General features: G+C 55.3%; 2 long non-coding RNA genes across 2 annotated transcripts; both read right to left on the minus strand.

The window, feature by feature from the left end:
* Window positions 1-9: 9 nt before the first annotated feature.
* LOC309628963 lies at window positions 10-25,814 on the minus strand. Its single transcript, XR_014244809.1, has 3 exons — window positions 25,639-25,814; window positions 17,078-23,455; window positions 10-577 (listed from the first exon to the last, which is right to left on the minus strand). It is a non-coding gene; the product is annotated as an uncharacterized lncRNA (long non-coding RNA).
* Window positions 11,555-13,542, minus strand: LOC309628962. Its single transcript, XR_014244808.1, has 2 exons — window positions 13,449-13,542; window positions 11,555-12,895 (listed from the first exon to the last, which is right to left on the minus strand). It is a non-coding gene; the product is annotated as an uncharacterized lncRNA (long non-coding RNA).
* Window positions 25,815-26,217: the final 403 nt, after the last annotated feature.

Genomic DNA, 26,217 nt, shown 5'->3' on the forward strand with positions numbered 1-26,217 from the left:
GTGTCTTAGCTCCTGAGAGATTTTTTTATTTTTCCTAAAAGTTTTATAGTTTATGTTTTATGTTTAATCTGTGATCTATTTGGAGTTAATTTTTGCATTAGGGGCGAGACGTGGGTCAGTTTCCTGTTTCAGCCCCTGAATTCCCTCCCAATTTCTCCAGCACCGTTATTGACAAGGCCATCCTTCCTCTGTTGAACTCTGACCTTTATCAGCCATGGGGGGCGGCGGGGGGTGGCGGATTCCTCCTGCGGTTCCTTTGATGTCTTTGATCTGCGGGTCTGACCCTCTGCCAGCACCACGGGGTCTTCAACACTGCAGCTTTACAGCAAGCCTTTGCATCAGGGAGACTGCCTTCTGGATTTTGAAGCCTCTGAAGGTATTACCCATTCCAATGTGAGAAAATAAACATTTTTAATTAATAAAATCGGGATGTGGGAAATGTTCTCTTCTTGTAGCTTTTCTTGTTTCCTTGAACAGCCACCAGTTGGGCGGGTGTTCCCGTGGAGAGCCGCATTTGAGGACAATTCAGTGCAATCGCAAATGTGCTTCTTCCTTTTACTTCCGGGAAGGCAGGTCACTGGAAAGAGCAGGGAACTGATCAAGGGGGGTGCAGCCCAGGGCCCTGAAGCTACTCGGGACACTGCCCCTTCTGAACAGGACACATTTGAGGACAGGATGTGCAGGTGCTGCTGGCTTCTCTGCTGGGGTTGGGGGCAGGGCAGCTATTCCAGCCTCAGAGGGGAGCATCAAGGCACAGAGAACCATCTCAGGGTCCGTGGTCTAAACGGCTGCACAGCTCACAGCCTGGGGGCTGAGGCAGGCAGGTTCCCAGGGGGAGTCTGAGCTCCTGGGTGGACCCCCTCCACTCTAATCAGAATGAAGGGGCAGCTGGCTGCTGAGCTGGGCTTTGTTCCTGGCTCCAAACAACATTATCAGGACCTCAGCCATTATTCATCCTCCTCTGTCAAACAATCGTGCAAGTGAGAATCGGTCAATACATGCATTCCCTGGGCTTCTTTGGGTGGTTTTACCACTTTTATAGTCCAAAAAAGGGCAGAGAAGGGCCAGTCTTTGATACCTTTGAGTCAAGGCGGCTCAGCCGTATTTCAGAAAGTCCAGAAGACTTAAAAGACAGATGCTGGCGTCCGCTGAGAGCAGCGTTCAGTCTCTCCCTCCAGAAGCTCACTGTCTGCCGAGCTACAGGCACTACTCAACACTGGCCAGGACGGGTCGGCATGTCTGCTCTGTGCTAAAGGGCCACCCACCGCGGACACACCACTCCCCACTCAGAACGGGACCAGCCTGGCCTTGGACCACCAAGTTAGGATGTGCAGGGGAGCTTTCAGAGCCCCAGTGCTCAGGCTGCACCCCAGACGAGGCAATCAGAACTCCTGGGGGTGGGACCCAGGTGACAGCATTTGCTAAAGCCCCAGAAACAAAGTGAAACAAAGTGAGGCCAGAGAGCTCACACTCGGGCCCGCGCAGTGATGCAGCCGTGAGCACCTCAGAGGCAGAGCAGGCCGCGCTGTGTCTTTTTCAAAACTCCAACTGTGAGAGTAACCTTTCCGTGGTTGTTTTGGGTTTGGGGTGTTTGGGGCAAATTATTCCCAAGAGCCAAACCAAGCGACGGGCAAAGCTCCCCAAACAGATACACCTTCTCCTTTTCGCAGCCCTTTTCCATGGGAAGAAAAGAGAGACGTCTCCATCAGTCTGTTACAGATTGCAAATCTGCTGTGTGCAGCGAACGCAGCGAACGCCAGCTAGGCTGCAGGCGCTTGGATGCCGGACGGTGACGGCTGAGGGGGGGGGAGGGGTTCTGGGCAGCCAGAGAGGCCTCAGCTGGCTGGCTGAGCCGGGAGCACCCCAGGGGGGGCCAAGCGGCCACCAGTTTGGGGGTAATTACGAGGCCATCTGCCTGAAAGGGAGATCCAGTGGCGTTTCCAGGAAACCTCTGCACAAATAGCACCAGCGCAGAGACTTGGAGGAAAAGCACCCTTTCTGCAGCCAGTGATCCTGCTGGCCCCCCGACAACTGCTCTTTCCCCGACGGGGAAATGATTTCTCACGCTGCTTCCCCATGGGCTGACTTCAAAGCCACCTGCAGGCCTGGGTCCTGGAGGCCAGCCCTGGCCCCGACCCTCGGGATCCCGAGTCCTGGCCCTCACCTGCCGCCTGCCTGCCGGGGCTCCTTGGTGGGGATCGCCCGGCACCCCCCGGGCCACGCAGCGAGTGTCCTCAGCACCCAGCCCTCTCCCCTCCTCTTCCTCCTCCCCGCTGCCCACGCCCAGTGCCCGTGCTTTCTGGAAATGCTCTACGTGCACACGTGCACCCCCTCTGCTGGGGGGCACACGGGAGCTGGAACACAGCCTCCAGCCCACCGGGGCCGCACAGCTTCAAACCTGGAACAAACGCTGAGCGGCCACCAGTGGGCCGAGCACTGCTCATTTTCTGAGCACAGAGCAACCCCTCGGAGAGCTGGGCGCGGGGGGCACTTTCCGACGCTGTGAGAGCACTTGGGGAGGGGGCAGGGGCGTGGTCAGAGCCAGGGTGTCCCGGGCCTGTGGATGACCTTCGTCCCTACCGCCAGCCTCCCGCTATCCCCTCCTGCATGAGGGGTGCTGCTGGCCTCGGGACAGGGAAGCCGAGAAGGACAGTGGCCACGGGGTGGAGGTAGCTCTCGTTCGTGACCTTGACCCAGACGGATCCACAAGGGGCCTGTGGGGAGCAGAGTGGCTCTCCGATTCTATTCCTGGGGTCTGGCTGCGTGTGACTCACGTCAACACTGTACCTCTCAGAAAATGGGACATGACTCATCTCGACTCACCCGGCCCTCAGCTGTCAGCTCCACCTGCTGGGTTCTCCCCGAGGTCCCCACTCAGGCCCTGTGTGCGTGTCCCCCTCTGACCCAGCGTCTTCTCCTCGGCCCCCAACTCCTGGCCCACGTGTCTGCAGGGCTCATCCTTCCCACCAGGCCCTGGCCCGGTATCTCCCCCAATTCCCAAGGGGATGACCCCCTTGTTGATGAAGGCGAAACTGGGAGCCAGCAGCCCCAGGACATGGGCTGGAATCCAGGGGAAGGCGGGGCTGCCCAGGCACATGACATGACAAGACCACACCTGCAAGGTGGGCAGTCGGCAGCAGGGCCCTGCGAGGGCACCCTGCTTTCCATCACTTCCAGAGAAGGGCAGACCGTCCCCCCCGCACTGCCAGCCTCCAAAGGCCCTTGGTCCCAGCCTCCCAGGATCTCTGTCTCCCAGGCCCCGCCTCCCTCCAGGGCTCAGGGGCTCCCCTGGGCTCCTTCTCCAGCCCTCAGCTTTTCATGGACCTGAGGAAGCCAGAAACACCTGGCATCGGCCCTCCGAGACCATCCTTAGCAGTCAGCAGCCCCTGTGTGCCCTTTGGCAAAGGCTCAGCTGCACTAACTCATGGCGTCCACGTCCCTGTCCTCACCCAGGCCGGGGGTAAAGGGAGGTGGGTGCCCATGGGTGCCCGTCTGCAGCCAGCGTCCACTTCCAGCTGTGGGAAGGGAGGGCTGCCGTCTGTGTAAACTGACATTTCCAATTGGCAGCCAGAGACCTCACGGCATTTGCTGAGCTGCTTGTTCTGAGATGAGGAAAGTGCAGGGTCTCTGAGGTTGGGGAGGGTTTCCCACAAGTTGTACGGCCGATGAAACGGGGAGAAATATGCAGGGTGGGAAGAGTCACCCACGACTGGGACGGGTGCAGCCTGAGGGGTGGGAGAAGAGTATCTCTCCCTTCATCCTGCTGCCTCACTTGTTCCTGGAACCAGGTGCAAGGAGCCATTCATCGGGGGACCATGGTGATGAGCAGAAACGTCTGCAGGGTGGGAGCGGAGGTGGAAGGTGAGTTTACAGTCACTGAACTAAAAAGGGGATTTGATTCAAGCAAGCCTGGACCGACATGCTAAAAAGTAAAAGAAAACATAGCAGACCTAAGACCTCTAATGTTTAAAAAACAAAAAAGTACACAAAATAAAATCAAGGCAATGACCCTTGGAATTTCTGGTTCATTCTCTGAATTCCAGCCCCACACTAGCTTTCTCAACACATGGAGCACATCTGGGGTCCAAGGCCCACCCCACAGCCTGAGTTCCCGCTGCTGCCTGGACAGGCCAGGGAGTCCTAGACCAGCAACTTTCCGATACAACCCACATCCTTCTCACTTCCCTTCGATGAGGTCTTGATGTGGGGAGAGAGCACAGGACGGGGGCAGGGAGAAGAAACAGAAGGAGGGTGGGAACAGCCGGCAGCCTCAAGCTGGACACAGAGCTGGGAATCACCCCACCCCAGATCTCAGAAATAGAAGCCAAGAAACAATGAAAGCAGAGGAAAGAGGAGAGCGGGAAATGATAAAAAGGGAATTTTTTTTTTTTTTTGAGAGGGGATTATTAGGAAACTTAAATGCCACTTCTCGGGACTTCCCTGGTGGCACAGTGGTTAAGAATCCACCTGCAAAATGGGGACATATGTATATATATAACTGATTCACTTTATTATAAAGCAGAAACTAACACACCATTGTAAAGCAATTATACTCCAATAAAGATGTTAAAAAAAAAAAAAAAAGAATCTGCCTGCCAATGCAGGGTATACGGGTTCGATCCCTGGTCCGGGAAGATCCCACATGCCGCGGAGCAACTACGCCCATGCGCCACAACTACTGAGCTGCGCTCTAGAGCCTGCGAGCCACAACTGCTGAGCCCGCGAGCCACAACTACTGAAGCCCATGTGCCTAGAGCCCATGCTCCGCAACAAGAGAAGCCACCGCAATGAGAAGCCCGCACACCACAACGAAGAGTAGCCCCTGCTCGCTGCAACTAGAGAAAGCCCATACACAGCAACAAAGACCCAACACAGCCAAAAAAAATTTTTTTTAAATGCCACTTCTCACCAAGAGTCTAATAAACTAAGTTTCGAAAATAAAGTCAAGTGAGAATTTTCAAAGTGACATTTGCCTTCGGGTGGAGGTCAGGGATCACATGGCAAGAGGAGGGCTCAGACAAGGAGTGCTGGGCACCGTGGAAGTGAGGTACAGCTGGTGCTGCTGTAAGGAAGAGCCCCAAACACAACAGCAGAAGCAAGGCAGAGATTTCTCCTCCAGACGCACGTGCGTGTGGACCCAGACTCCTTCCATCTCACTGTTCTGCCCTCCTCACAACGCAGTTTCCACCTCGCAGCCCAAGATGGCTGCTCCAACTCCGTCCTTCTCTTCTAGTTTCCAGGCAGCTGGAAGGGGAGAAGGGGAAGGTAGACACAGCCTTCACCGTTACTGGCGCATCCCAGAAATGACCTCATCCCTCTACTCACAGTGGCTCACGTGGCTCACCTGACTTCAAGAGAGGCTGGGAGGTGTAGTTGTTATCTGGGTGGCTGCGTATCCAGAAAGGCGGGATGGACACTGGTTCCACTAGAAATCTCAGCCATACTTGCCCAAAAAAGCTGTTTCCTGTGCCCCCGTGCCCTGCGCGTGGTTGTCTGACAGCTGCTCACTTTTGCTCACTTAGCCCCAAGCGAACTGTGTTTACCAAGCGGAGGTTAACTCCTTTTCCTCTTGTTTCGTGGATCAAACGTTGACTGTCAGTCAGCTTCCATCTCTGTGAGATGGCGTTACATGACAAAGACGATGAAGCTCCTCTAGAAGCAAAGAAACTTGGCATTCTGACTGACCCCAGAAGCTTGATGTCGGGGAGTGGATGCTTCTAGGCTTTTCCCAAGACCCTGAGCCCCACGGTTTCCTGTGAGGATCCTCAGCGAGCAGAGGCCCCGGCCGAGGACGCCCTTCGTGCCCCGAGTGCCACAGTTTTTTTTTAATGTGTGGCATATTAATTTATTCAATAAACATTCATGACCACTATAAACTTCTGGAATGAGGTGGACATTAAGTCAAATAAACACGAAGCAAACATTTATTAGGTACGTACCGTGTGCTGGGCTTTGGACTGCATATACAAAAACAAAACAAAACAAAAGACGGGGCCCTGCCCTCATGGGACAGCTCTGGGAACCTACACACTCAAGCGCTCTGCTGGGTACAGCTCCTGGGGACAGGTAATGACAGGCCGGCTGCCTGGGAACCGGGGCCTCCCAGCACCTAACGGGCAGCGGCTGCAGAGAAATTAACAACAGTCTCTGGAAAGACTGTCGCCGGCCGGTCCCCCACCTGGCACGTGGCAGGAACTCGTGATTTTCTTTCGCTTGTGAACTGAAGGATCGATTTAAAAAACTGCAGCCAACCAAGTCAGATGGCTGAAAGGCGTCTCCCCGCTGCCCAGCGGCCTCCACACGGCCCCAGGAGCCAGGCTCACACCGCCCTCCTGACGCGGGGGCCCTCGCGGCGGCACATGGAATCGTCTGCAAAGAGCGGGCGGGCCTGGCACGGAGGACCCTGCCCGTGGAGCCACTGGGAAGGACCGAACGCCTCTCCCTCCTAGGGTTCAGGACTCCGGGGCTTCCTAGGTGGGTGGTTGTGACTTCAGGGCACCTGGTGGCCTTGGACGCCCCCGAGCTGCCGCAGGATTCTGAAACTGAGCAGCTTGGAGACTGGGACCCCGATAAAATGAGCGGGCCTGGAAGGGGTGCCCCCAAGGATGGTGCTTGTGGGCAGGAGGGGGCACTCTGGTCCTGATGGCCCCCAAAAAGCAAGCCTGAGAGTCCCGGGTGGAGGCAGGAGGCCGGAACTGCAGTCGGGGGTCCCAGGGGGCTCTGGTCGGAGAAGACGGGCCAGCACCCACCCTGCAGGGGACTGACCCGGGCGTCCCTGCATCTACCCCCGAGACGACTCTGACAGGTCAGACTCTCCAGCACCCCCCATGTTGCCCCCCAGATTGAGCCCATGGGCCCGTCTCATCTGAGCAGATTTACTGGCCGTGTCTGCAGGGAAATGATGAGATGATGACAGATAACAGGGACAAAATTCCAGAATCGTCCAAAGTCAACCAGAGTAGCCTGAAGCCCCAATTCTAATCGTCCAGGGAGGTATCTTTCTTGTTTAAGGGGACCAGAGAACCGCTTTGGTGGCAGGAGGGGGACGGTTGGCTGGAGGAGCAGCAAAGCAGATTCTGGAAGGACAGGACCTGGCTGGCCCAGCCCCGCAGCAGAGCCGCCCGCGAGAGCCGGGTGACGGCGGCCACTGCGGAAAAGAGCGGCGATGGTCAGCACTGCGGGCGCAGCACCTGCTGGGAGCCGGGCCTTCGGGGTTTAGTTCTGTCACCCCAGCAGCTCGTGCTGCAGGGAACGCCCTCCCTACTTCAAGGTGACGTAACAGGCGCAGAGGGGACACGTGCAGAGCTGGGCAGCCTGCGAGACCCCCCCACCTAGTGGCACCAGAAGCGGGAAAAGAGAAACACGGCAAACTTTCTTAAATGACCAGCTATTTTTCTTTCCCTTCATTCACCCAAACTGTCATTTTCTAAACCTTGGAAACCGGCAGGCCTGCTGTACCTCGACGGCTGAGCCCGCCCCGCAGGGGGCACAGGGCCCGGGGGACACTGCCCGGGGGTCCCTGATGTTCCCAGCAGTCGCGCCCTCATCTTAATGTCCCAGGATGGGGTGCTGCGCGCTGTGTCCACCACAGACCCACAGGCTCGACCAGCCCCTGCCGGGCCACCCCATCCCTCGGCTGACGGTGAAGGCAGGAGGCGTGACACAAAGGGGACAAAAGGAGCTCGGCTCAGCCTGCTTGTGAGAGGGGGATGAAACCCCCTGCACGTGACAAGCCCATCAGCCAGCGGGGGGACGTGCCCAGGGCCCTTTAAGGGGGGGACTCCTCCAGGGGCAGCGGGGCCGCAGAGCTGAGCACACAGGGCCCTCAGCAAGGTCGCTGAAGCCGGTCACCCGGGTGGCCACGCTCCATCCACGTCTGCCTTGGGGAACCCCGGCGGAGGAGCACACACATTCGTGGCCCCGATGTCACCACTGGGAGTCCATCTGTATCACACACAGGGGACAGTTACAGTCGCCCGGGATGGGGGCAGTTGTTGGATTTGGGGTCAGACCCAGGAGGGCACAGATGGGGTCTGCCCCCAGCACCAGCATCCCCCCACCGGGCGGCCTGCTCACGTTGGCACCCTGACGGCGTTGGGTTAAGATCCGGTGTTGCTGAGCCCCAAGTTCCTGGGTAACACGTATGGGTTCTTTGCGTGTGCCCCTTGGTGGGAGTAATTCCTCTTGTTCTTTCCCGGGAGCCGGGGCTTAGAGGGCAGAGGACACAGGGGGTGACCATCAGGCTTCAGCCACTCCGGGGGTCAAGTCAGGGGCCAACACAAAAGTCTGCAAGTTCCCGGAACAAGGGAGCCCTTTAGAAGAGGGGCCTTGTGAGAAGGACGGAGCAGGCTGCGCTAAAATGAGCACGCGGCCCCCCACACACACAATCCGTAGCCGAACTTTGAAAATGGCTGTGTTTTCATGAACTCAAGAAGAGAGCTTTCTCCTTGCAAAGTCGGAAAATTGAACTCACCGTCCAGAGCCCAGGAAAGCCAATATCGTCTGCCCCATCCATGCGGGTCCTCCTCCCCGAATTATTAAGGTACATTTGAAAGTTGCTCTCCAATTCAATCCTGCCTTCCCCGAAGCGCTGGAGACCCCAGTGTGCACCCGCCCCGGCCGGCCCTACACGGGTCTTTGACGGGGACACAGAGCAGCTGGCGTGAGTGTCCCCGCCGTGGCCAACGTGTGGCCTTCCTCACGTGGCCGTCCGGTCACTTACTGGTGAAGTTTGATCAAATGCCTTCCGTTTGGTGATAATTTGATTCCCTCTGAGCAAGGCAAGAGCCGCCCCCTGTAAGTTCTCCTGAGCGCAGTCAAGGTCACCCTGTGGTGTAACATCCAGGTTTTGCAGTGAAAGGTGATTTTCTGGTCGCTTGGAGACCCTGAGTGTGCTGAGTGGACGGTGGCTTGTCCTGCTCCTGAACGCACGTGTATTTTATGAACAGCAGCGCGTGCGTCATCCCAGACAAACAGATCCGTGGATTAGGGTCCCGAGGAGGGAAAGCGCTCTCCTGGGAAGTGCTGATGGCGGGGGTGTTTGCATTAATTGGGAAACGGCTGGACACGGCGCCGGCTCTGACTTTCTCCAGGGGGTATCAACGCATTTTCTTCTTAAGATACCACTGAGCACTCGCCCTGCCTTCTCGCCCGGGTGGCTTTCCCATGGATACATCTGGTTCTTCTGATCTCCTTCCCTTTTTCAGAGAGGAACTGTTTTCTCCCCTTGGCTGGGGGGCAGGCATGGGGGGTGAGTTAAGACTCTGATCCAGGGCCCACTCCCCCCACTCCCCCTGGAGGCGGATTAACTTCGTGGTGGGACTGACAGGCCGCACCTGCGAAGGCAGGGAGACTTCGCCACGTGCCTGGAGACAGGAGAAGATGCCCCTGGTCTCTGAGCGACCTTGGGGAGCGAGACACATTAGGGCCACCCCTGCCTTGTGGCTGGGAGCGAGGCCGGCCACGGGAACACCCAGGCATGAGCCAGACCACCCAAACGCTCACTCAGGACGCCGAGGAGGAGGGAAGGCACAGGAGGAAGAGCCCAGAGCTGAGAAAGCCGGGACACCGGAGAGAACGGGCTGGAGGCGCCAGACAGGGAGACGCCAAGCCTGGGGGTCAGGGTTTGTGCTGAGGTCGCTGCCAGGCCTTCCACGTTTAGGGGTGTGACCTCTCCACAACGTGAAGAATGGACCTGCAGGCAGAAGCGGAGGCCGGTGCGACTTTGGACGAGAGGTGATGGAGGCCTGCCCTACAGCAGCCCAGTCAGGGTTGAGCAGGGAGGCCCAGCCTCGGGCAGAGCGGGAAGAACAGCTCCGTGGACCACCTGTTAGGGTCATGTTAGAGTCGCCCCCACTCCAACTCCCGTCCACGGTGGGGTTTTTAGTTTAAAAGGGCACGGCTGATGGGCATTCCCCGGCGGTCCAGTGGTTAAGACTCTGCACTTTCATTGTCGAGGGTGCAGCTTCAATCCTTGGTTGGGGAGCTAAGATCCCACAAGCCATGAGGTGTGGCCAAAAATAAATAAAAATAAAAGGGCACGGCTGAGCTCAAAAGCAAGCTAAACATTTTGGAGTGCCTGAGAGGGAGCAGAAACTCTCCACAGGAATCAGAAGTTGAGGCTGGACTCGAGAAGTGCAGAAGAAGCCAGGGGACACCCCTTTCCCCTGGGCATTGAAGTCTCTGCTCCCAGACAGAGGCTGAGCCGGCCTTGCTGCATGGACCAGAAGTGTGCAGAGCCTGGGACCGGGCTGGTATAAGGCTGCTCTGCCTGTAAACAGCGGCCAAAAGGGAGCTGCTGCCTTCAGGGCGCAGATGGCCATGGAACCAAAGTCTCAGCCACATCAGCCTCGGGGAGGGAACCTCCATCTGCTGAAGTCACACCTGGTTCTGAATTGTGAACCCAATGGTGGCAGCTGCAAAAGTGCCCATGCATGGGCTTCCCTGGGGGTGCAGTGGCTAAGAATCTGCCTGCCAATGCAGGGGACACGGGTTCGAGCCCTGGTCCGGGAAGATCCCACGTGCTGCAGAGCAACTAAGCCTGTGTGCCACAACTACTGAGCCTGCACTCTAGAGCCCATGAGCCACAACTACTGAGCCTGGGAGCCACAACTACTGAGCCTGTGAGCCACAACTACTGAGCCTGCGCTCTAGAGCCCGCGCACCACAACTATTGAGCCCGCGAGCCACAACTACTGAAGCCCACGCACCTAGAGCCCATGCTCCGCAACAAGAGAAGCCACCACAATGAGAAGCCCATGCACCACAATGAAGAGTAGCCCCCGCTCACCACAACTAGAGAAAGCCTGTGTGCAGCAACGAAGACCCAACGCAGCCAATAAATAAATAAAAATTAAATAAATTCTTAAAAAAAAAAAAAGTGCTCATGCATGGGTCTGGCTGAGCAAGGGGGAGGGGAGAAAAGCAAAATAAAACAGAAAACACCTACTCGAGGTGAACTTACAAACTAAACTTTCAAAACACATTAGAAAAACTAATGCCATGATACTCAGCCAATAAATTCAACAGATGGGAGCAATGGAATCACAAAGCAATCAAAACAGACATTATAACATTTCCTAAACTCGAAATCCCCAGAGATTAGAAAACAAGCCAAGAAGACTGTTGGTCAAGAACAGAGAATATAGGGGAGAACCAATTAAAAATACTAGAAATAAAAACTATGGCCATGAAAAAATTTTAAATCCTCAACAGTTGGGATAAACCCTACACAGAAGAAGAAATAACTAGTGAAATGGAAGTTAGTAGTGAAGAAATGACCAAGAGAATAATAGAGATGTCAAAAGATGGAAAACATGAAAGAAAAGTTAGAGGATGAGGAAGGCAGGTAGAGAAGATTTAGCACATGCCTTTCAGAAACTCCAGGCATAGAGAACAGAGGAAACTGCAGTTAGGCATTGTGATTCTCTGGCAAATTCTGAGGTAATGGCTCAGAACTTTTCAGAATTGAAGATGTGAGACAGATGGGCAGGGCACATCAGGTGCCAAACAGGATAAATAAACACAGACAAACAAAAATCTTTTTTTTTTAATAAATTTATTTATTTTATTTATTTATTTTTGGCTGTGTTGGATTTTGGTTGCTGCGCACAGGCTTTCTTTAGTTGTGGCAAGTGGGGCTACTCTTTGTTGTGGTATGCAGGCCTCTCATTGCAGTGGCTTCTCTTGTTGCGGAGCAAGGGCTCTAGGCACACGGGCTTCAGTAGTTGTGGCACGCGGACTTCCGTAATTGTGGCACATGGGCTCAGTAGTTGTGACTCGGGGGCTCTAGAGCGCAGGCTCAGTAGTTGTGGCACACGAGGTTAGTTGCTCCACGGCATGTGGGATCTTCCCGGACCAGGGCTCGAACCCGTGTCCCCTGCATTGGCAGGCGGATTCTTAAACACTGCATCACCAGGGAAGCCCCAGACAAACAAAAATCTTAAAAGGTACTACAGAGAAAGATTTCCTCAAAAGGGGACACCAGGAAGCTGTCAAGAGCCACGTACGCCAAAAGACTTAGAAGTGAGAACGCCAAAGTGCTGAAGAAAAATAACTGTCAATCTGGGATTTTATACCCAGCCAAACTATTCTTCACAACAAGGATGAACCAAAGTCATTTCAGAAAAAAAGCAGAGACAAGTCACATTTGTTTTTCACAGACGCTCCGTGAAAGAACTACTTCAGGATGAACCTCAGAACCACAGAATGGGTCAGGAGTTGGAGGTACCACTATCATGCAAGGGGGGGTGATGTAGAGTACTAAAACAGGAGATTTGGTTGAAAGTGGGGAGGTCTCCCTCCAAGCCCCATGCCAGGCATTTCCCCACAAGAATCTAGAGTTTCATTATCTGAAGGTTTAAAGCAGTAACTCGCTGGATCCAGGGATATTGGGTGCAGAAGAGGTCAGGAGAGAGGCACATGGCTAAGAACAGTGAGATGAGGTGAAAGCTTATATAGTGTATGTGATGGTTAATTTTATGTGTCAACTTGACTGGGAAGAGGGTTCCCAGACAGCTGGAGAAGCATTATTTCTGGGGGTGGCTGTGTGGGTGTTTCCAAGGATATTAGCACTTAAATCAGTAGACTGAATAAAGCAGATGGTCCTCACCAGGGCAGGTGGGCCTCATCCAAACCACCAAGGCCCAGACGGAACAAAAAGGTGGAGGAAGGGTGAATTTGCTCTCTCTGCCTGAGCTGGGATGACCATCTTCTGCTCTCAGATATCGAGCTAATTCTCTGGTTTTTGGACTCAGACCAGGACTTACATCGTCAGGTCCCTGATTCTCAGGCCTTCAGAATCAGACTGAATTACACCAATGGCTTTCCTGGTTCTCCAGCTTGCAGAGGGCAGATCATGGGATTTCTCAGTTTTTACAACTTTGTGAGCCAATTCCTATAATAAATTAAATATATGCATATATATATATATATATATATATATATAGATAGATAGATCCTATTTCTCTGGGGAATCCTGATTAAATACAGTGAATCTTAGCTCTTTCACGCCCCCTCACGACCAGCCTGAAGATTAGAGCCATCAATACTGGTGATTTTTTGAGGCTGGCTGATTAAGGGAAGGAGTCCGGGCCCCATCTCTGGATCAGGCCCTGTGGTGGGGTTTAGAGTACTATGACTGGCCAGACTCTGACCAGATGTCCCTTCTTGTGGGTACTCTGACAGCCAGGGTATTCTGACCGGAAGCATGGCCTGGAATGAGCAGGAGGAGGAGGGAAAGGCAGGCACTGACCAGAACAAAGGGGGAAGCAGATGGAAACAACATTGGCCCACTAAGAACATTCTGGAAAGGTCAGATCTCAAAGATTCAAGGTATGTAAAAATAATAAAATATATATTAAAAAGGGTCTTCCTAGGGAAAAGTCCAGCTTGCTGTCTAATAACTATACACATTTGGGATTGAAGGAATTAAAATTACAATATCTTACCTTATTCACTCAAGGTAGATGAGATTACATCACAGGAAGCTGGCTCCGCACATGGTCTGAGGACCAGCAGGTTTGGCATTGACTTTTTTCCCCCCTAAATCAGATCATACGCTTCTGCATCTTCCTGTACATCAAACTATCATACAGGAAATTTTTTAAAGACCTATTAGAACAATATTTCCTATAAATACAACATGAAATGGTTAAAGTTTGTATCAGGTAAGATGTTCTTGACTTCAGACGACATTGCTCCTTTTGTGGTTTGTTTTTGTGCTTCCTTGGGGCAGATCTAAGTACACTTTCCTCTGGGCTGATTTACCCCCGCATAACCATTGGTGTCCTCTATCCGTCGCCTCCAAGCGTTCCCTGAGCTGTCTCTCTAACTGGCTCGATGGAGTGCACACATCTCCCCGCCTGGCCTGAGTTCTGGGAATTATTCCACTGCCAGCTCACGTCATGGAACTTCCCTGACGCGTGTGTAGACTCAGATTCAGTCAAAGCTCAACGGGACCTGATGCAGGCATTGACCTTCTTCTCTCGGACCTTCCTCCTCCCAGCTGGCAGAAGGATCGCTGCCCCCGGAAAGACAACAGTGTGGACTGGACAGACTTGCTTCGTCTGTTCCCTTTCTCGAAGGGGTCGCGGTCCTGAACCACCTGCTGTCCTGATGTCCAAATCCAGTTGTTGCAAATACTGTGTCCAGCTTTCAAGCTCTTTTGGCAAAAAGAAAAGAGCCAGCACAAGTTTCCTACCAGTTATGCCTTTGTGGCTGGCTGCAGAAATTCTGAAAACCGTTTTTGGTGTTTTAAACCACCTCCCTTCCTTAGGAACTCTTAGAAATGGAACTTGAGAAGGTTCAAGGAGACGATTAAAATGCCTGCACCAGACACGTACTAACCACCTGCCAACGCCAGACCCTGGGAAGGCTGACTGGTCGGAACAAGAGTCCCTGAGGCCGGGAAGAGGAACCACACAAGGGTGTGGTCATCCAGGACTAAAGGCCAAGGCACGTCCAGAGCAGAACAAAAGAGGGATTAGGGCCAAGTTCCTTCTGATTCCAGCAATCTGTGATCTTGGTGTTTTATATGAGTTATTTACTCCCACTTTCAAAAATACAAAAGCAACATGCAGAATTTGCAAACACATGACTCTAGTCAAAGTGGGATGCATTGGGATTTCCAACTGATAAAACTCCTGGATGAGCCACATTTCTGAGTAGAGTGATCTAGGTCTGTTGTCACCAAACGCCCACTCCAGTGCTTTCTATTTCTAGGATGAAAGAGCTTTCTTCTGAGTTAGTAGATCCTCATAAAACCAACTTTCCAGCAAGATGGATGAGCTGTAAAGATGACCGTGTTAGGCATGTGCCTACAGCCACGGCCCTTTCTACTGAGCAGCTCCCGGCCCCTGAGCCCTGCCACGTGGGTTACCATGTTGGCACCCTTGGCCCTGGTCCTTCTCCTCCAGTCGCCTGGTCTAGAGTGGACCCCTGAGCAGCACAGCTTGTCTACATGCTTGCCAGTGGCCTGTGGGGTGGCCTGCAAGGAAAAATATCCTTCACTTGGATACGAACTAATACATATCAAACAAACAAGACATTTAGTAGTGAGAGCTGAAACTCAAAAGATACTAAAGAGATGAGCCTTGAGTTAAGTCTGGGACCCTTCAGGGGCAGAGAAAGGACAGGCTAGTACTTGCTGAAGTTACAAGTAAGTGAAGCTATAAGACAGGAAAATGAGAACACGGGGACAGCGCAAACACACAGAGATGGCGTCAGTCTCACGGATGGCGGAGCCTCCCTGAGAGGTCCCTTGAGCTGCCCCAGGGCTCTGCCTCGTGGAAGGACATCACACTGTCACAGCTCCTACCTTGGATTCCCGGAAGCTCTGCCACCTTTATTCCTCTGTTATCTTTAAAATAAGCCCCCATCGCTTGAGCTATTTTGCATCCAAGGACACTGAACACATAACAAAATGATCACCATCGTTTGCAGGGATGCTAAAACCGAATACAGGTAGTCTAGCAAGATGTGATTTAATTGTTGCCCAGTTTGGCAAAGCAGAGAGCCAGGAAGGCGTTGGCAGAGGTCTCAACCCAGTGGCCAAAGAGCTGATTCACAGACATGTTTTGTTTGATTTGTGCAGCACTTTTTAATATAAGCTAATAAATCCTGATCTCTTGTTTCTTTCAAAAAATCGGAAGATGCCATGAGACTGGGCTTGCATCTCCCGTAACTACGAAGATGCCATGAGACTGGGCTTGCATCTCCCGTAACCACAGTCGCCCTGGCGCCGAGAGGCAACAGCCCCTTTCCGTGGTGCCGGGTCTCCACCGTGCGCCCTGCGTCCCCACCACTCACACAGGACCCCCGCGCATTTGGAGGCCCCTCGGGGCTGGATCGTCGCTGCTAGAGGGACAGAAGCTTACACAGACCTGAGAAATTGAGCAAAACACAGGGAGCCTAGGAGATACTGCCCCTCAGTGAGCCAAGCCCAAGGTCCCAAGATCGGACTCGAAAGCAGCCAGATGAGGTTGGAGTGAGGCCCTGGGAGTCGTCCTGCTACAGGGCGAGTGCCGTGGGCTGAAATTCACATGTTGAAGCCCTACCTCCCAGGGTGACCATGTGAGAAGGCAGGGTCTGTGAGGAGCTGATAAAGGGTGGACGGGGCCCTGACGGGGCAGGGCCGGGCCCGCACGAGGAGGCAGAGACCAACGCTGTCTCTCAGCCACGTGAGGACACAGCGAGTGGAGTGGGGCCCCGCCAGACACCGGAGCGGTGGGCGCTTTGATCTTGGACGTCCAGCCTGCAGAGCTGTGAGCAGTCGATGTCCGCTGTTCAAGCTGCTCAGTCAGGGTATCTCGTTAAGGAAGCCCAGGCGACTGAGACAAAGGGGGAGGGGGCGGGAGGGAGGGACCCGGCTGGTGGGGGCTCCTCTCAGGACCCTGCATTCCTCCTCACAGCACTCACCGCCACCGCCGCTGCTCCCTGGAGGATCCCCAGGGCTGAGAGGTGGCCCTGGCAGAGGGAGGGGCAGGGGACATCGGGTCCACAGCCTGGGCTCCCAGACACACCGGCTGCGTGGACAGACTCCGGGGCTCCCCCAGGCCCGGTGCCCCGCCCCCATGGCCATGACTGGTGGAGACAGACCCCGGAAGACCAGCCCGCGGCAGGAGTCTCTCCATCCACAAAGGATGAGAGGCCACCCTGCCCTCTGTTTTCACTCATTTGCACAAAATTGACTTGGGTGGCAGTTGTATACGGTGCTTTTTACATTAGCATAGAACTAATTGCTGTTGGGAGGAAATTTACGGCTAACGACTCAAAGGTGTAAAAGAAAACATTGAAGGCACTGCTGTCATTTCTCAAATGCAGGCCGCTCCGCACCCGCGGGACAGGGCCCAGGAAGCAGGGGCTCTCGGACGGTCCCCACAACGGAGCTGAGTCACCTCCCCCGGCAGCAGAGCCCTCCCCCTCCCCCTCCCCCGCCCTGGACCAGCACGTGGGCACCTTCCTCCTGGGGGCTCAGAAGGCCTCCCCTCCCGCCAGCACGCGGGTGTCCCCTGTGCCCACCGCCACCTCCTCTCCCACCTGCCAATCCTGCTCCTCTCTGCCACCCCTCCCCTTACACCTCAGGACTCTCAGCGGACTTGACATCCGTGCTCCTGCCGTAGCCGCCTCCTCACGCCTCACTGAACTTTGTCTATTAAGCAGAATGACGTCAGAAAATCCACGTTTTAAAGAAAAATTCTCTCGTTTACCAACAGGTCTGTGACGGGACGCCTCTGAACGCTGAACTCCCGCATCTCATTCCAAATATGGTTTGATTGACAGCAGCGGGTGTGGACCGCCGCCCTCCCCCACCCCTTGGCATCTCTGAATCAGAGCCTCATGGGTCTGGGCAGTAACGGGGCGAGGAGGGGGGCTGTCGCCATCGTGGTTTACAGGAACTACCTGTACTTTCGAATTTGCTGTTCCCAGACTCCTCGGGAGGTGACAGTGGCGATACAGTCCCCAATCCACAGGTAACCCACAGGTAATCCACAGGTGACCCACAGGTAACCCACAGGTAACCCACAGGTAATCCACAGGTAGGTAATCCACAGGCGCGACCCCGTCTGAGACCCTGCCGGCCCTTCTCTGGTGGGTGGGCACGGCAGGTCACGGTGGGCACACCCCTTTGTTGGGGAGGAGCGCCAGCATTTGAGCAGTGACACCTGGGCAGGTCCTTGCTGCCCTGAGGGACGGAAGGACAGATTACAGGTGGCCTGTGCAGGCTGAGCTGGTCTGGGAAGGGGGGAAGGACATCTGTATGTGGCAATGACCCTGGCCCCTCCCTCTTCCATTTAGGGTAAGAACTCAGCCCAAGGAAGACACCAGGAGGAGGAACCCTGACCAGTGGTGCCCCAGGGCCAATCTGGGCTTGGATCCCCCAGGGAAGGGGTCACTGGAGCCAGCCACTCAGCCGGCAGCCACACTTGGGGAGTTCATGAGAAGAGCTGCAACCTGAGAGCCCAAGGGGGTGCCACAGGGACCCCGACCAGCAGGAACCACCCTGCCAAATGTCCCCTGGGGGACACAACCGCCTCTGTTGAGAACAGCCAATATAGAGAAGGCTTAGAAGTCAAAGAAAAAGGCCAAAACATGGAGGACAAGGGCAGAGACTTCAAAAAGAACCAACGGAAAAGGATACAACCTGTGAAAAGAGACTTGGCCTCACAGTATTAGGGGATGCAGATCCACGCAGCACTCACATCCCTTGTGACCGCGAACTGGACTGAATCGGAGCTGCCGTTACCTGGTGCAGTAGAGCGAGCGAGTCCTGGGGCACAGCAATGCCGCTCCCGGGACCCAGGACACGGAGAGTCAGGCTCATGCAGCATCTTCCGTCAGAGCCACAAATCAGAAACCACCCGCTGTCCATCCGCAGCAGGATGGGGAAATGGATTGGGTGTTTGTGGTCACAGGCATGAACGCCAGCGAGCGACACCCACATAACAACGACAGGATGCATCTCACAGATGAGGACGGCGCGGGGGCAGGACCATCAGGCCAGGCACACAGTCCCACTGACCTAAGGTTCCCAAACTGGCAAACCCGCACAGTACATCAGGGACACAGCCGGGCACACAGACTCTGAAGGGCAGGGAAGCCACGACCATCAAAAGGCCTTTTACCTGAGGGACCACATCGGGCTGTGGGGCAGGGTTTTCACATCCTGTTCACTGTGTATCCCAGACATGCAGAACGATGCCTGGCACATGGCAAGGGCCCAGAGATGTGCCGAATACATGGATGGATGGATGGATGGTTGGATGGACGGACAGACGGATGGATGGAGGGATGAGATATGACCACAGGGGGCACCCAGGCAGCTTCAAAGGTTCTGGTAAATGCCCTGTTTCTTCATCTGGGAAGAGGCCACACAGTCTTTAAAAGGCGCATATGTGTTGTACACACTCCTCTGTATGCACTCTCTATTTCACAATAAAAATATAAAATTGTTTTAAATCACAAAAACATTTGGAAGGAAACAGTGTTGGGGGAGAACTTGTATTTATCGATGTCGAATAACTAAATCTACTAACACTACTGACACTACCGAAGTAGAATAGCTAAAGCACTGCGGTTTTAGTGCAGAAATAGACAAAAGTATCAGAAGAAAATGAGGACGGAAAGTTTAGGGGAAAAATATGGAATCATTATTTTTCTTTTCTGAGTTCCAGAAGAGCTCAAGAAACTGAGCTGGATTTTGCTACATTTTTGGCAGAAGTGGAGAAAAGTCATGGGCTTGCCAAGGGAGGCCGGCACGTGCCCTCTTTGAGATACGCGGTCCTCCCAGCCCCGGACGGGCGAGGAGGAAGCTCTGGCACGCTGAAAGGCTCCAACTGCCAAGCTGCCCACCGGGATGGAAGCGAGTTTGCTCATTAGTGCCATTAGCAGAGAGGTTGGGACGGGCCCCTCTGGCTAACGTTTCTGCAGGGGGGAGGGGAAGAGGAGGGGGAGGGACGCATGGCTAGAGCACATGTGAGCCAGGGTGCAGCCCTGAAATGAAAGGGTGATGAAACTATGCCATTTCCACTCCACTCTATTCTGTTTCTTTTTCTTTTTTTTTTTTTGGCTGCGTTGCTGCGCGCGGGCTTTCTCTAGTTGCAGTGAGCGGGGGCTACTCTTCGTTGCGGTGCGTGGGCTTCTCATTATGGTGGCTTCTCTTGTTGCGGAGCACAGGCTCTAGGCGCGTGGGCTCAGTAGTTGTGGAGCACGGGCTCTAGAGCGCAAGCTCAGTAGTTGTGGCACACGGGCTTAGTTGCTCCGCAGCATGTGGGATCTTCCCGGACCAGGGCTCGAACCCGTGTCCCCTGCATTGGCAGGCAGATTCTTAACCACTGCACCACCAGGGAAGCCCTGTTTCTTTTTTAAGGAATGCTAGTGGCGACCCGCCAAATGAATTTCATAGTTAATAACATGTGACCACAGCTTGAAAAATATGGTTTCCCTAAGGGTTTTCAACCTGGGGTCCATGGACGGGCTTCCCTGAGCCCATGAGCCCCCTGGAGCGAGTGCATATATGCATGCAATTATGTATGTGTGTGTGCTGTGTGCATGTTGTGTGTGTGAGCATGTGCTCATGTGTAAGCACATGTTTCTGTGTGCATGCGTGCAGGTGTGTGTATGTGTCTGTGTGTGTGAGTGTGCATATGTGCACTTTTCCTAGAAACGAGTCAGTGCTTTCCGATCACATTTTCAGAGGCACCCCTGACCTTCTGCACCCGCCCCAGTCCATATGTCACAGATGAGGAAACCAAGGTTCAGGGAGGCCCACAGTGAGTCCAAGTCCCACCTCCCTCCTCCTGCCCGGGCTGAGCCCAGCCCCTTCTGTGGCGCTCAGGGAATCCGAGGTCACCCCGTGTTACAGGAAGGGGGAGGCAGGCCAGCTGTGTCCACCCCTGGAAACCCGTGCTTTACCTGCACCGCCCTGGGGATCGGCCGTGCACGGACCACACTGCCAGGCGGCGCCCAGCCCAGGACCCCGGGCAGCAGCAAGAGCAAAGGCCCAGCAGGACCGCAGGGCCACCACCTGCAGCCACCACCTCGAAGAGCCGAGAAGCCGGCCCTGAGCCCAATGCCGCATAACGTAACCCTCAGCCGGGGGCGCGCTGCACACCACACCGGCCGGGCGGGGGTCCGGGCTGGGCGGGAAATGCAGCTGCGGCTGACGATGCAAAGATTAAACCAGTATATAAAACGGGAGGGCTCGTTTGGGCAAGAAGGAACACTCGAGATGGGGCGCAGAGGCCCCAGTAGGAGAACCACATGGGGGGGGGGGTTCACCAGGCACGTGAATATTCAAACAGGTCTCCCCAGAAGCCGCGCTGGTTACCTGAGCCCCAGGACCACGTGCAGGCGGGGCTGATTCGTGACCAAGGGCCACAGAGGACGGGGTCCTAGTCCCGAAGGAACTCCGGGCTCCTGGCTGCAGAGTCGGAAGCTCCAGGTTGAACCCCAGCTCTGCCCTGGCCCAGTCGTCTTGGGCTCTGGAAGCACATTCTCAAAGTGTGGGTGGTGACAGTGACACCCGCCGTGGCCTATTCAAGGCCTGGCCAGTCCAGCACCTGGGGCCAGTGTGTGTCAGGCCCCTGCCCCTTCCCTGTGCCTCGTCCACACCGAGTGTCCCTGAGCCCTGCCGCGGCACCTTCACGGTTCAGCAGAGGGCTCTGAGGTCAAGCCAGTGACCAGCCACGTGGCCGATCCAATTTCATTATTTCACCACAGTGACTGGACTTCACAGTGGGCAATCCTCCATAAGCCCACGGTCAGGGCCAAGGTCACAAGCACCTAACTGCACCTGCCATGGAGTGACGAAATCACTACTTCACTTCCAGACCATGTGCCAGGTGGGAAGTGTTCGGCTTCGAGGAACAGAAAATCAGCCCCACTGGCGCACGCAGGATGGGGATCCGGGGGGGAGAAAGGAGGCGCTGCTCCTATGAGGCACCCCAGCTCTACCCTCTTCCATGTGTAGCCTTTGTCCTCACGCCGGTGGCCAGGTGTCTGCTGCAAGCCCGGGCCATGTGATGATGCAGGAGACGGAGGGAGCAAGGTGGCCTCTGGACACGCTCTTCCGAGGGCGAGGGCACCCCACGCACCTCGTCCCGCAGCTCAGGGGTCTGCTGATGACCGGGTCCTCCCCGAGACATGGACCCCTCCCTCAGCTGCCCCAGGGATGGGGGAGGCAGGGAGGCATCTAGAACATGCACCAGGGCCTCAGAGAAGGAAGGCGAGGGGACCCAGAGGGAACCTCAGCACAGACTCTCGACCTGAGTGCGCTGCTCCTGCGTCCAGGAGGGCTTCACCTCCCTCTGCGCCAGGTGGCCAGCCCGTCACACCAGTGAGGGCACGTCTCTCCCTCCTGCTGCCCAGGATCAGTATAATTGATAATCATTTTATTTCCGCACATAGAAGATTTCACTCCATGTCAGGGGTTCTGGTGAAAAGCCCAAGGTGTTTGCCGCGTTCCTCTAACCTGGTGGACGTGACCCCAAACCGGTCTTCCCAGGACCAGCTGGACACTCTGCTTTCTCCACTGTCCGGCCGCCGCTTCCTCCTGGGCTTTCTGGAGTCCTGTCCGTCCACACTCACTTCCGTGCCGGCCAGGGATTTGAGGGGAGATTGTGCCAGGTGTAGGGGCATCGGCTCCGTGTGGCTTTTCTGAGATTTCTCCCTAAATATCCAGATATTCTGGCAGCCCCAAATTCTAGCCTCAGACCTCTCAGCCCGACAGGACTGCCACCTTTGGCTTGAGCTGCACCCACTCTGGGGCCTGGAAGGGGCCTTCTTTAACAGCTTATACCCCTCTAGGGCTTTTCTCTTGCTTTATGCCCCTTTCCAATGCCTTCAACTACTTACTGCTTCTATTTTGTCCAGAGTTCATAATCAGCAGGAAGACAGGGGAAACAAGACCTTCTCTGGGAGCTGGGAATCCGCGGTCAAGTTTGTTTAACCTGAAGCGGTGCCATGTGGCACTCGTCAGAGCTGAAGTGGATTCGGCGACCTTGGGGCAGTGCTGGCGCCGCCAGGCCTCAAGACAGGGGGGCGGCTTCCCCCACGTCTTTTCTTCCAGCTGCTTATTGTTTCCTTCTCAATGCCCGGTGCTTGGAAAGGACCAGCAGGTCTCCCAGGAAGCGATGAATGAGGAAAGAGACATGTTACGTAAAGGAGACACAGACCTGCTGAAACACAGCCCCTACCTCCACTGGGGAAAGCTTCACATCTTCCAAGAGTAAGACGTGGCTCCTGGCTACACGTGCACAACCGCCAGGGACGAGAGCAAGCAGACAGTCACCCCCAAATGCAAACGTGAGTCTCTTCTGCACAGAAGATGCTCCTACAGCTTCAAAGTGGGGGTTCTCATCTCTCCTCATCCAGGATTTGAGGTGCCTTGGGTCCAATTTCCCCCAGGGTCCCAGGGTCCCATTTTTCTACTTCAGCTCTACAGGTGGCACAGTGGGTCTCTCCAACCATGGCAGTCACCTTGGAGGACAACTTGAAACTCTAAGCTCCTAAACACAGGATGCACATCGCAGCAATTCTGCGTTGTGTGATGTTATTGTTGCTGTTGTCGTTGTTTTAACCTCAGCTTACCTGCTGCAGGACCACCCACATAGGACGTGATGGGGATTGTTCCGTGTATACTTGATAATTAGCTACATTAGTCTTTATGTGATTTTTTTCCACCTCCAAATTCCATCCCAGGGGAAAAAATGCTGGATTCAGTCCAAGCATCCACGAGCGAGATGGTTAACGTGGCCAACCCCACAGCCTTGCTTGCAGCAGGGGCACCCAGGTGCGGGCCAGCCACGGGGCCGTCGCCACCCGATGCCTCCGTCTACACAAAGGCAGCTGCTCTGGCAGCCCCGCCAGCCACAGGTGTGCACCCTCGGGGACTCAGGGAAAGGCTGCTTGTTGGCTTGTCCAGAAACAAGGGTGAGCCGCAGAGCTTCGCTGAGTTCTGAGATCAAGAGGACAAACAGTGATGCCATCTTAGGGATCCTGCCCACGGGCCAGCCAGCCCTCCCGCCCCTGTGTCTCCCGCGATGGGCAGATGCCCAGGATGCCCTCCTGCCACTCTCAGCCGTTCAGAGAGAGCAGCGGACGCCTCACCGGGGGACCCACCCTGGATGAACAAGGGTGAGCTCAGCCCCGCAGCACTGCGTGTGCCGTGACCTTGAGGGCAGGAGGGAGAAGGGGCGTCAAATCACAGGAAGGTGCACAACACAGTCCTTCCCTCGGATGGGGAGTTAGGAAAATGCACTAAAAACAGAAGGGCCCCATTAGTGATGGGGTGGGAGTGCTAGGGGCATCCAGAGGAAGGATGGGGTCAGAGAGAGCTGGAGTAACGTGGGATGGCTCCTCACCCCCCTCAAATGACAACGCCATGTCCATTGTCCCCACTGGGCACCCCAGACATGCCTTTGGCCTTGACCTGATGCTAAGTTATGGTACCCAGGTGAGCAATTGGATTGGCCATCCACACATGGCCCCGTTCCACGCGAGGGCCTGGTATCATGTTACCACTGGTCCTCTTTGCTGATGTGACCCCCACGCCGTGTGTTCCCCCCGGACAGCTAACACCTAACACCATCTCCGTGCAGCTGCGGTATTTGAGACGTCATGGCATCACACACAAACGGAGTCCAACAGTTACTTCCTACACACAGATGACCTCAGATTCAGGGCCCTGACTCCTCCATCTTCAGCAAGCGTAGCCAAAATAACCCACCCAGTAAAACATATTGGGATTCTATATCCTGTGATCAAAGGCTGACCAAGGAAAATCTCCAGACTCTTAGTATGAAAAAGCTTTCCCAGTTTTACCCATACAGTGGGGGAAGAAACCAGCAGGGGAATATCTTTTCTTGGCCTTTTTAGGCAACCTTGGAAAACTAGAAGATGTAGCTGAAATAATTCCCCCTTTAAAAATGCTCTCATGGAGAGCCCGCTGTCTCAATTTGACTGCCTGGATAATTAGTCAAACGGGGCGAGCTCTTTCCTTCCAGAGCAATCCTCACCTCTGCCTGTCTGCATGCTAATTTGCCAAAAAGCTCCAACTGTATTTGCATGTTTTTCCATCTAATTTAGCCGGATCGCAATTTAGAGCAGGTGCAATTCCAGCAGGCGACCTGAGCCATCCGCCAGGTCCCGTCGCGGGGTGCGCGGGAATTCACTTAAAGGGCCTCTGCCTGTCTGCAGTTGGCACAGATCGTGCAGCAAGGCCATCCACACACAAGACATGCGTGCCATGGTTGTTCCCACCATCACCTCCACTGGGTGGACACTGGGCACCAAGGACCCCTGAGGAACTACGAGTGTACCAGGGACACCCTCTGCCCTCCACATCCTTGGATGCCACCACTGGCCACGAAGTCACGGTAGGGCGTATGCTGAGATGCCGCGGGGGCTCTGGGGCCACTGCTCTGCCTGCAGGTTGTCCGGCGGGACGGCCACAGACCGCGCTCAGTGCTACTCCGCATTTAACCTTCGCGCGTGTTGCTCAGCCCGCAGCCAGCGCCACAGAAACCAGCTGCACAGAGCCTGTCCACCGTGGCCCACCCACCACAGGGCCCCGGTGCCCTCCTGCTGTTCCACCTGCCAGAGAAGACAGCCACCTTCCCACCGAGGTACCCTGGAAGGAGTCCTCACCTCCTGCCAACCTGCATGTGGAAATGACCCGCAGCAGGGCACAGCCGGTTCTCCCAGAGACCGGGGGCCAGCTGCTCCATCGAGACGGGAGGCCGACCCCTGGCTGCACCCTAGAAGGGAAGGAACGCTGTGAGCAGCCCCCCAGAAACCTTCCCAGGTGGCTCTGGGGGGCTGGATATTTAGTTAATGTTGGGTATTTGCCACCTGAGGGCCCACAAACATGGTGCTTTCCCCGCAAAGACCAAGTGCCTGGGTTCCAGACCGGTGCCCACTTCCTATTCTGCAGCCCGCTCCCAGGTGCACAGACACACACACAGTCACACACACAGTCACGTGCTCGTGGACAGGTGCACACACTCACACACACCCCCTCACACTCATACACGCTTGCACACCAACGCACAATCACATGCTCATGGACACGCTCACACGTTAGTGGACACACACACACACACACACACACACCACCTAAGGTGCACGGCTAGTCCTAACCTCGGTGTGCGGAAGCGCAGAGCCCGGTTGAGCTGACGCGTGAACGCAGCCTCAGGCCCTGCAGGCGGCTTGGCCGTGGAGAGAGGAAGCTGCCGAACGCTGGCACCTGCGTGCAGCACGAGGCGTCCCCCACCCCCAGGGCCCGCCCCCCATGGACGTCATCACCCAGCTCCCGGGTGTGGGCCCCGCCCGGCCCCGCTGTCCCTGTGTCTCCAGGTCAGAATTCCCCTGGGACGCTGCCGAGCAGCCCGCGCTGCCCCAGCCCCGGCTCTGCCCATAGCGCCCTGGGCCAGCCTCCCCCCCCCCCACCCCCGACCCGCGGCCCCAACCCGGCCACGCCCCTCGGCCTGCTTCCTCCACCCACTGCCCCGCCCTCGTCGTAACCCCTCCCTCCTGGCTCTGTGGCTTAACCTGACACCCGCCCCGAGGCACACCACACACACACACACACACACACACGCACTCACACACACACACACACACCCCACATACAGATACACACATGCACACGCTGAGATGCACATTCACACATAAACACACACACATCTATATACACCACACACACCACACACACACACA

This window comes from Balaenoptera borealis (genome assembly GCF_965194805.1).
Source record: "Balaenoptera borealis genome assembly, chromosome: 5".
NCBI classification, from domain to species: Eukaryota; Metazoa; Chordata; class Mammalia; order Artiodactyla; family Balaenopteridae; genus Balaenoptera; species Balaenoptera borealis.